Source organism: Rutidosis leptorrhynchoides, chromosome 5 (genome assembly GCF_046630445.1).
Source record: "Rutidosis leptorrhynchoides isolate AG116_Rl617_1_P2 chromosome 5, CSIRO_AGI_Rlap_v1, whole genome shotgun sequence".
Lineage (NCBI taxonomy): Eukaryota > Viridiplantae > Streptophyta > Magnoliopsida > Asterales > Asteraceae > Rutidosis > Rutidosis leptorrhynchoides.
This window is the reverse complement of record NC_092337.1, coordinates 177213362-177226500: the sequence shown is the minus strand read 5'-3', so window position 1 is coordinate 177226500 and position 13139 is coordinate 177213362.

Genomic DNA, 13139 nt, shown 5'->3' with positions numbered 1-13139 from the left:
TCCACAACAAGATCATGAGTCAACCTAACTCGACACTCATCTAAAACCACTCCCATATTTCGATCCAACACGAATAACTCCTCAACTACTTTACAAACCCTTTCTACTTCCTTGGCGTTATCATTATCTTCACTATTAACATTTTTATCTTCAGCTACACAAAAACCCATAATTTTGATCCGAGGGTTTGAAAGTACTAACATTTTTTTATGTGAGATCCAATAGGAGTGTGGCAAAATAAGTGGAATTTGATTGCAAGTATTATTGACACTATAATTATAATTAGAATTAGAATGAAACATACGAGACAGGGGCAAAGAGCTACCGTTAAACAAGAGCATTTTCCGTCAAAAGGATTCTCGTCCGGGTGGGAGTAGCGGCCGGATTTGTTTTCAGTGAAGGATAAAGCGTACAGCGGCGGCGGCTGTGTGGTAGTAGAATCTGCCATTGTTGAGGTTAGATTGTGAATGAATTTTGAGTTTATTTTAACTCCATGAAAATTGCTCGATTGAGAAGATGATGGTTCGGCGGTGATACGAAGGAAACGGGGATGGATACTGATGAATCCGGAGCCAACGCGAACCCGATCGAAACAGCCCTGAAAATTTGGATACTCTAGACCCATTTGACTTGGGTGTATCGGGCCTTAAGGAGTTAAAAAGTTTAAAAGCCGACAATAAGAGTATAATCTTGCAAAAAAAGAGAAATAGTGAAATGATTCGTGGAATTATGGGTTTGTTTAAACAAAACAGTTTAATGATATGGTTTAGTTATTAAATGAACGTAAATGCTAAAGTTATTTAGTTTAATGACTTGTGGAACCACAAAGTCCGACTAAGAAACTCGTCAGCTGAACATTTCATCAAACACCTAAAATGCATATTAAACAATTCACATTCAATCATAAGAGATAATATTGGTTGTCATTTTATTTTAAAAGTGTAAATTAAAATATAAATTTAGAATTGATTTCCTTATGCCTAGCTTTTATAACTTTACGTACTCAATTCAAAATAATTAATTAAAATAATTCAAAATTATTTAATTTTAATAATTAAAATAATTATTTAAAAAATTTAATAATAATAAAAATTAATTAATAAGATTTAATTTTAATTCAAATTATTTAGATTAGTGACATCACCCACCATGCTTGCTTAGATTTTTTTTTTCTTTTTAATTTTTTCTTAACAAAGAAATTAGTATAATAATGACATTATCATTATAGAATTTTAATATTAACTATGGATAGATATGATCATTAGACTTGACCAAACCATCACAAGTCGGACATGCTATTGAGTTAATCCCAAGGCCTCTAGAAGATATGATCAAATGATTGGGGAGTCTATATAAAAAGAGTCGCCATAAGAAAACGTTAATTTTTCTCGGAATAAAATTCAACCACTCAGTGCTAGGAGATAACGAAGGTAATATGATGGTATTAATTTGATGCCCGGTTTCCTTCATTGAATATCTTCCTTCTTTAGAATGAGCCCAACACTAAGAATGATGAATACGAAAGAGAAAGATGGCTAAACTTGGCGACTAAATTATTGAAGGTGTCGCAACCTTACCCTCGTAATCCCCAAAAATTTATGCCCAAGGTCTTGACACACATTTTACCGTTTTGATTTTATATCTCGCAACTCGAACCATGGATCTCGCGATCCGGGTGGTAACCCTCGCGACCGCGAGTGTACCCTTGAACATTGTTTCTTTGAGTTTTTGTTTTAACTTCTTCAACTCAACAATCTCTCAGTTTATCATATTAAACAAAACCCAACCTTCTAACCTTGCTTTCGATCATAACCCACACTAAAATCTAACCAGCTTATTATAACTCCTTTTAACACCGCCATTGAAACACCCGCATCACACCGCATGTCTATGTGGTATACGCATATAAGTCCTAACCTGGGTACTAGATGCCACCATCTACGTATGCTATGAATAAAGCCAATGATATAGTCGCGCTCTCTATGTGCATGTACCATTGGATGCGGTCGTTATTGACTTGGTTAAACTGTTTACCATACACGCTAGGTTAAACGATAAGATCAACCTATATTCGGTTTTCTTAAATAACGCAAGTTAGTTATGGAATAGATTACAATTATATGGGGATAGAATCCTATTCAAAACCTAATTGCTAACCTATAAATACATGGCTCTAAAACCCAAAAAACTACTGTTGAGTCCCCAAAATAATTAAGGATTTAATTATGACAAAACAGCAATTATGTACACTAAAATGTTATGTGCAGCCAACATAGGTTTAATTATGTATAGACAACATTTGTTGCTGTGTCGAGTGTTATTGTATGCTGCCTGGTCTACCAGCACAAAGTAGATAGTATTCTTCAACCAGCACAAAATGTGTGTCCAGCAAATCATGAAGATCAAGTAAACCATTAGAAGAACCAGCATAGCTGGTAGCAGCATACAACACTTAGATAACTATGCTCCATTACAAGCATAGTAGTTTCCGGAGTGGTCTATATCAATTGTACTATTCAACAAAAGTCGAAGATAAAGTTGAACAGAAAAGGACACGTGTCGGCGGCTGACAAGTGACCTTACAAGACCACGTGGAAATACTGAAGTTTAATGCATGTACAGACATGTATAATACTTTGTCAACGCCTAAGGAACCCAACATTCTATTTGTTTATTCAAATAGTGGTGCCAAACCAAATTGGGGTGTTCCTGCAAATAGCTACCAAAGCGGAAAGAAGAGAGCACGCTCTCTGATACAGTTGTCTCCACAAGTACAGACATCCTATGTACTAGTGGACAATAGATCAATTACATGGATAATAGGACAACTATAAATAGAAGTATGTAAGTAACTAGAGGGAGGGTGAATAGTTACTTAATACGTTTTTAACACTTTTTCGATTGATCACCAAATTTGATTAACTATGATAAATTAATTCAACTCAAACTTGATGTGTGTGGTGTATATGTTCAAAATGATAAGGAAAGTAATGTAAAGAACATAGACACAAGGATTTATAGTGGTTCGGGTGGATGTTAAGTAATCCACCTTAATCCACTCCCCGATTACACTAATTGGGATTTCTTGCTTCACTAAGCACTTTTCTCCAAACCGGTGGAGATCCAATTTACAAGTCTTCAACTTCTTTGGTAGACAACAAACCTAATCTTTCCATCCCTTTGAAAGACCAACTCCAACCTAGCTCAACTTGTCTTCAACTTGGACAAGTATTAATCTTCAAATAAGATTAATCAACTTCCTAAATCCCTTTAAGGAAGTGGATCACTAAACTAGCCTATGCTTCTACTAATTGAAGTTACAAGACTCATACAATTTTCAATGATGATCCTCAGACAATACTAGGACATACATCACACTAAGTAAACTCAAAAGATAAACAATTTTGATTAGTAAGTTTATAACAACCAAATTCTATTTCTATAAGATCATAGAATCTTCTCTTGCTCGATTATATTTGAGTAGTAATTAAAGCCCTTGTGATCTCTGGAAATAAGCCTTTGAAATATGCAAGAGGGTCAGCTTCAAATGCTCTTCAATGCTTGCTATTTATAGTGAGATTCAAAAACTAGCCGTTGTCACACGGTCACAGGCACGGTCGACCGTGGTTCAACCGTGCGTACCCCAGTCCAAAATATGTATCTGTTCTATAGCCGTTTGACTCAGATTTGAACATATAACACCCTATCACACCTCCAAATAGGGCCTGGGGTATTTGTGACTAATTATATCAAATCACAGTTGTATAAACGAGAACGACTCTATATGAGACGTTTTATTGAGTTTTGCAGCGGAAGATAAATAGATTACATTGTATTTAATGAACAACGCATTAAATGTCTTTAATTGACATAATATGTAATGAAGACTCCAAATATGGCAATCAATCATCATCAAATTAGCAAATGCAAGTCCTTCAAATTATCCATGAATGACTCGTTGAAATTTTGCTTTCAATTAGCAAATACACAGCGGAAGCATTATGTAGGACCTGAGAATAAACATGCTAAAAAGTGTGAACCAAAAGGTTGGTGAGTTCATAGGTTTATCATAAATATGATTTCAATAATAGTGTTAGACCACAAGATTTAATAAAGTTGATATAGAAATATCCATATAAAGTGTTGATTGATATAGAAATACCAATCTAAAAGTAATGCTGAGTTTGTAATATTGCGACTAAACAAAAAGTTACCCCGTGACACTTCTTATTCGTGTCGTTGAATCATTATTATGTAGTCAAAGACCAACGGTCAACTGACTAGAGACGTCACTCTCAGTAGCGCTACTCACAATAACTAAGTTTGCATCTTATACATCAGTAATTAATGATATTACGGTGGGGATTTAGCATGCCAAAGCACGTATATAGCATAAAAGTTTGAGTACTTGTGTCTAAACGTAAAATAGTTATAAAAGTTGCGCATGTATTCTCAGCCCAAAAATTTAGATAAAAAGGGAGCTATGAAAACTCACGATACGATACAATAGTTTGTAGTAAATATGTGTATGATGGCACTGAACAAGTGCGGAGTTGTCCTCGAATTCACGAACCTATATTAAGTATATATATTAACACATATACTTGTAATTGAATACGTTTATATATATTATTTCACTTGTTATATATTTCTATATATATTACTTATATATATATATATATATATATATATATATATATATATATATATATATATATATATATATATATATATATATATATATATATATATATATATATATAAGTATTTGTTTGATAAAATGATTTTAATAATGATAAGGAATAAAGAGTTGTATTATTTTGTAATAATAATAATAATAATAATGATAATAATCATAATAAAGTTTTAATAATAATAATAATAATAATAATAATAATAATAATAATATTATAGTTTTGATGATAGCAAAAATGTTAATTTTTGTAAAAAATGATAATAATGATAATAATTTTAATAATAACAATACTAATAAAAATAATTATGCTTATGTTAAAAATGATAATAATAGTTTTATTAAGAATAATACTAATACTAATAACAATGATAATCATAATAGTTTGTATTGTTTTTAAAATAATAATAATAATAATAATAATTCTAATCATAATAATGATAATGATAATAATATTTAAAATGATAATAATAATGATAGTTTTAATAATAATACCAATAATTATACTTATGTCAATTTTGATAATAATACTAGTAATGATAATAATATTTAGTAATAATAATAACATTACTTGTAATTATGATATATGATAACTAATACTTTTTCAATAATAATAATTATAATACTTTGTAATATTAACAATAACTAATAATCAATAATAATAATATAATAATAACAATAATAATAATAATGATAATAAATGAATAAATAAATAACTACCTTAGAAAGCTTTTTTTCCAAAAAGATTGCCCAAGACGGGACTTGAACCCGTGACCTCTCGCTCACCCGCTAACACCCAAACCATCCAAGTTGCTTCGTTTTTCTGTTAGATTGTCCATTGTATATTTATTTAAACCATAATTTAAAACCTTCTTTTTCTTCACATATTTAATCGACCAATTACCAAAAACTCTAACAGCATATTATGGTTTGTTCTGGATTTGAATTTGAAATGAAATCGACCTGTATTGTTTGCTTGTGATCAACAGACCAGAAAAAAAATTATTTACACAACAGCAGTAGCTGTTGAACACGAAAAAAAATAACTCAAACTCCAATTTTGATTTAGAGAACGTTTTAGGCATCGATTAATACATGAAAAAGGTTCTAAATTGATCCTATAAACTCTCTAAAGCATCAATTTAATCTGAAACATCAAATTAAATTCGAATTTCGTGATGAACAAAACAGTTTGACTTTTGAAAAACCAACTTTGACTCAAAAATTAGAAGTTGTTTTGAGGAATTGAGAGCTCAATCTTTGCAGCCAGTTTGAGTATGATATTCCTAACAAGACTACGTTTATAGATTTTGAAATTAAAATCGAAATCGAGCTTTTGATTAAAAGTGATATAACAGAGGTATCGAAAGAATATATATATATATATATATATATATATATATATATATATATATATATATATATATATATATATATATATATATATATGAATTTCTGTATGGATTCATTTTTTTGTATATGTATTGTCAATGGAATCAACTGGTTTTATACATAAAAATTTAACAGCTCGATCACTAGAGATCAAAAGCAAAACCAGTAGGAGAAATAAAAAATATAACATGATTTGATAAAAAAAATGGCGACAGGGAATAAATAAATAAAAATTCTGGATCGTGATTAAAAAAAATCAAAAGCAGATCAAGAAGAAAAAAAAAATAAAAAGAAAATAGATCGTGATCTGGAAAGGAAAATAAAAAAAAATAAAAGCAGATTCCTAAACCTAATTTTGTTATCTGCATTTTTTTTATTAATATTAATAATAAATATATTAATAATAATAATACTATTAATATTTTTTAATAAAAATACTAATACTAATAATATTAATGATTATAATAATATTGATAATAATAATTCTTAATATTATTAAGTATAATGATAAGAGTAAAAATATATTGATAATATTAATAATAATACTTTTAATATCATTAATAATAATAATAATATTAATAATGATAAATATTATTATAAATAATTTGTATTAATGTAACAACAATAATAATACTAATAATAATATTAGTAATGATAGTACTCTTAATAATAGTAATAATAATATAAATTATGTTAATGATATTAATAATCATAGTAATCATAATAATAATAAATGATGAATAGTAATAATAATAATAATATAATATTGTTTTTAATCATAATAACAATAACAATACTGATAATAATGATATTAATTATTGATATATTGTTTAAAAAGGATATTAATAATAATAATATTAATATATTAAATAAATGTGTAATTATTTATAAATAATTGTTCGTGAATCGTCGGAGTTTGTTTGAAGTTAAATGTAATCATGTAGAGATTTTGTTTAAATTTTTGCCAGAAATTTCCGGGTTGTTATACACCCCGTCAAAATCCATTAACGGAATGTTAACTCTGGTCCCAGTGCTCGGCTTGACTTTTACGTAACAGCAATATTCTACAGCAGAAGCAACTAATACCTGAGATAAAATATGCAAAACGGGTCAACATAAAGTTGAGTGAATCTACAGGTTTAAGTAATAGTTCATCGTATGTTTCATAAAACAGTTTCCATAAATCATTTATCGAAAATCAGTTCTCAAAATCATTTATCAGTAATCGGTATCCGAAAATCAGTATTCAGAAATCAGTAAACGTTTATCAGTTTAAACCACTAAGGTTTAGTGTCAAAAGTTTGCATAGCAAATGCTAAATATTAAACTGTTTGTAAGATGTCAAGTTTCAACTGAGTAGGACATCAAAAAGCTCCTTTCGTTTCAACTGCTTGTAAACATTACCATGTCTAGTTCCTAGTTTGTAAACATCAAGTTTAAGTATCATTCATCTGAAGTTAGGCCATGAGATTTCTGAAATAAAAGCATCGTAAAAAGTATACATTATCATGAGCACTTGATTATAAAGCTTTAACCCTGCGGATAGCTAAAGTGCTACGCGTCTTCCTTTTAGCCTTTCTAAGCATACACTGATCAGGTGTACAAATTACAACAGAATAAGCACCCCGTACGTTGAGGCGAGGTTTGTCAAACCTAACGGTACCGTTTCTATAAGTCGAGCTTACTAAAAAGTAATTAATATAATCAAGCTAAGAGATTTTTGATCTGAACTCATATGTATATTGTTTAGTTACTCGTGCCTAATATGTAAAAAATTTGAAAAATAGTTTAAGAAACAATTTTGAAAGCAGCATGTATCTCATCCCAAAAATGTTAATGAAAATGGGACTGTAGACTCACCTTAGCAAAAGCACGGAAAAATGTCTTAGTAAAACCGTACGATAGTCGAACAATCACGACCGAACAATGCAACCTAGTCAAATAGGTCATCTTAAGTAAATACATAGGTCACACTATGTCAATCCATAGTGTACGCATAGTCCTAGTGCTCAGACTGACTCAACATGCAAGTAAAAGTCAACTAGTCCAAACAAGTCAACAAAAGTCAAACCAAAAGTCAACTCGGTCAAAGTGGTCAACTAAATTCAAACATCTCATTAGGTCATGCAATCATGGTCAACATGTCAAACCTAAGTCAAGTAACATGTTATAGCTCATAGTTCAACAATTTGCACATTCGCAGTTTATCGCATGTCCTTAGAATACACGCATCATAGAAAACAACGAGTACAACTCTTAGCACATAAATCATGAAAACATGGAAAACTCCAGATCACAACTATACTCAAAATCAATTCCAAAAAGTCTAACCTGGGCCTCATACGATGTCTACAAGTCAGGTTTCAGAAAGGGTCTAGTTACAGTTTACCAAATCAGTTTCAGCATGCGTAACAGTTTTTAAAACATTTCTCATTTAATATTGAAAATAGCTTTTGACGAACGGCTAATTGGAGATCACTCAAAACACTCCGTGGTAAAATAATCAAAGACATTTATTTAGCCAATTTGTACAGATTATCCTAGCTCTACAGACCATTCAGTTTTAGTCAACAATCAGACATATCATTTGATCAAGCATATAATTCATGGAAAATCACATTTCAGAAGTTAGCATGCAAATGAGATATACTTAGGAACATATAAAATATCATATTCCAGAAGGTCAAAGTATCAATTAATTTCTAGTTCACTCTAGGTCATTTTGTTTGCATTCGAAAATAGTTTCAGCTCACTATAAAACGCAAATCTTCGTTTTGACGCACCGAGAGTATTACAAAAGCTTTTGACGCAAATCTTAAGTCCAAAATGCATGATTTTCGACAAGGATTGAAATGGTTACTATTACAATAGCTAAATCACAAAGCACACAACTCAAAAAATTCGTAATACAAGCAAAACCTAATCAAAACTTCAATCTAGCATATCTTGAGCATACGATAACGAAATCATGCGAAATCAAAGTCCAAACCTATTAATTTTTAGAGATCTATTCATCTAAATATAATACAAGATCAGTTCATAAACTAATTTGATCAGATTCATAACATAAAAATTCATGATTCATAGCAACGACAACAATCGAGCAAATTAACGACTAACGACAACTCTAATCGCATTCAATTGAGCACTAGACATGATTACACTATGTAATTGCATAAATACCGATGTAAACATGAATAATCAAATTAGGGTTCTAAGATTTATACCCTAGATCAATCAATTGCTGGTAGTATCGCGTAGAGGAGAACGAGACGAGCACGGATTCACATCCAATTGAACGATCAAGCAAGCTTTTGATGCTGTTATGTGTGTGTTGTATGTTGACATGAAAAAGGAGAGGGAGAGCAGCTACAAGTTGTGGTTTAGGGTATGGGATTGATTATGAACGTGTTTTTAATAGATTAGGTGTTTAAGGGCTAAAACTTGGGCCCAAAGAAAGGTTTAATTAACAATAAGGTCCAAATTAAAGCAAGGGAGGTCTCTCCCTTATAAATTTCAAACAATAGACCCATATCGGTGTTCCATGGGATAATTTTGATCATTAGCTCATTAAGTGTGCAGTCCGTTTAGGTACCGTTAACTTTCGTGATCCGAAAACGCAAATCAGATCGATAAACGTTAATTTCTCGCGTTTTTAATCTATATAAATTCTAATAAATTGAAAGTACTTTTAAAACATAATATTTATATAATATTATTATTAAAATTAAATTACATTATGCTTTGGCTTGCTAGTACGCTAAGTGTGGTTCGTTTCTAGTTGTCGTTATGTGACGACCCGAAAATTTCCGACCAAATTTAAACTTAATCTCTATTGGAATTCGACGTGATAAGCAAAGTCTATTAAACCGAGTCTCAAAAATTTTGAACTATTTACATGGATTTAGCTAACCTTTGGCAATACTCGACGATTCACGAACAATTGTGTGTAATTAATATGTAGTATATATATTTATATATAACATTTTGAATTAATAAAATATATACTTTAATAATTTGAATTAAAATGTAAAATAATATATAGAATAATCAAGTTGTTATTGAAATAAATGTATATATGAATTCTATATATTGTAATGTTTGAATATTAAATATTTAATGTAAGTTATTATATATATTACATAATTACTAATATGTAATATTAATATCTAATACAAAAAGTTTTATTATAAATTAAATTATAATTGTTATAGTAATATTGGTATCACTCTCTATATTAACATCTATATTAGTAATATTAATATTATCACATATAATATGAAATTTGATACATGTAATATATTATTAAATGTACTAATATTATTGTTATCATTATTGATATTATTAGTATAATCAATATTACTAAAATCATTAAATTATTATAATTATTGTTATTATAATACGACTTATTATTATTAACATTAATATTATTAATATTATTATTATTAATAACATTACGAATATTATTATCAACACATTTGATATTAGTATTAGTATTATTATTATTTTTAAATAATATTAAGAGTATTATTATTATTATCAATATAATTATATTTACTAATTATTAATTAACATTATTTATACAATAAAATCAGTTAAAGGATCCAATTTTGTTATACATCACTATCAAAAATTTCATTCTTGTATGTGATCTAGTACATGTCGAATTTAAAAATTGTTATTATTCTTATTAGTATTATTATGATATTAATATCATTAACATTATTATTATTATCTCTATTATTATTATTATTACTAGTTTTGCTATTATTAATATTAACATTAATATTAATGTTAATGTTTAATAATATTATGTTTTCTTAATATACAGATATAAATAAATATACAAATATACTATACAGGTATATACATATTACAAATATACAGATAAATACATATAAATATATAAATACACTATATACATATATAAATACATATAATTATGTATTCTGTTTCCTATCACAATCTTACTATTTTAAATCTTGATTCTTGTCTCTGAATTAGATTCCAGTCAACTTCATACAGCTAATACAAACAATTTCTGTTAACAATCATCATCCAAACTCCTTAACTTTCTTTATTTCTTCTATTCCTGATTGATTCTAATTGTCGACCAGTTGATCACTATATTACAACATCTATCAATTCTCATTACTGCATCATTCATATATTTACATTCTATAAGTAACCCTGTTGCAAGTCAGGAAAGGAAAAAGAAAATCAAACTGAAAAATATACATAAGCTTGATATCTCTGTACGTGTCACTTTTTTAGCAAAATAACGAATTAGATAATTGGAATCTGCTTTAAATCACGATCATACTGTGTTCTTTGTCTCTAAAATCGTACAAATCAAAATACGACCATGAGAATCAAACAAATTCTGTTGAATGTCGATCTCACTTTTCTTTATTTTCTTCTGATAGAATAAAATTTGTCAAGCCAATCTAACTATAAAACAAACTAATCGAGCCTTATGACGAGAATAACATCACTTGCCTTTACATAACCCACTACGGGTATATATCTCTTGCTTATTCTGATTCACGACAACACCAACACAACATAATCACCATCGAAAAACATAACCATATTCTTGTTTTCACTCGTGAATAAACCATCATCAACTGCAACTTGCTTCTTGTTTGATACAAACATGAAATCAAAACTTAACGAATCGTCATCTCAACCACAACCGCTTGAAGTACCATAATTGTGATTATGTTGTTGCTGTAGTTACAACCTTTCGAAACAAACCCATGATCGACACTTAAATGCCATCTTCACTCTCTCTTTCCCTCTCTATATTTTTTTTCTCCTTTCCTTCTGTTTAATCATGCCAACCACCAACACACTGCAAAACCACCACTCAAACCCGCCACTAGTTATTCATTTATTTCTTTTTCTTTCAAAGCTAAATAGCTGCTATTGCAGATGAACTATTCTGTCTCTATACGGTTTTATGTAAAGAAGATGTGAACAATGGATTGTAGGAGAATAAGAGGAGATAATACATGTTAACATGATGATGATTGCTTTAGGATAGTGGGTATATCACTCATGATGATAAACGCAGAAGTGATATATAATATTGAAATTATATGGCACTTTATCACATACAAGGGGAACAAACAGCACTTCATGGCCGACACTCACATCCCACTTGATTTTTGTTTATAATAAAAAGAAAAGAAACGCGTATAAATTTATATGGTGATTGATAATTACCGCACTCTTTGTTGGATAGTTGGTAGTGGTGGACCAAATTCAGTCAATCTTACGTGCCAAAACCCTATCCCTGTTATTGCATTCGGGATTAAATTAACTTCTTGAAACCAGCCGATTATATGCATAATCTATAATTTGGGCTAGGTAAATTAATTGTTGGGCCTTGTATCGTTTAGGTTGCTGTTGGGCCAACGGATAAATGGGCTATATATTATTTGTGAAACTGGACCGAAATAAAATTGGACAGCCGCTTTATTCCCTTCCTTTTGTTCTGGTCACAGCTACTTGAATGATGATTAATGAATCATGATGAGATTTGGTGATGATAATGAATCATGATGATAACTAGCCGATGTTGATATTATGGTATTTGATAATGATTATGATCACGATATAATAATAAGAAGTTAATGAAGTTGATGATGAATACGTGGGTTTTGTTGTGAAGAAGAATATAAAAAGGGAAAACAGAAATATATCGGATTATATATGTTTGGGTTTAATCGAGAGGTCGTGGGTTCGAGCCCGGGCATAGGCTGTATTTTTTTTAAACTCTATGAGAGGTAGTCTATCTTCATTATTATTATTATTATTATTATTATTATTATTATTATTATTATTATTATTATTATTATTATTATTATTATTATTATTATTATTATTATTATTATTATTATTATTATTATTATTATTATTATTATTATTAGTATTAGTATTATTATCATTATTATGATTAGTATTATGATTATTATTATGAAAACAATACAATTTATTATTATTTTCATAATTATTAGTATTATTAGTATTTTATAAATATTAGAACTAT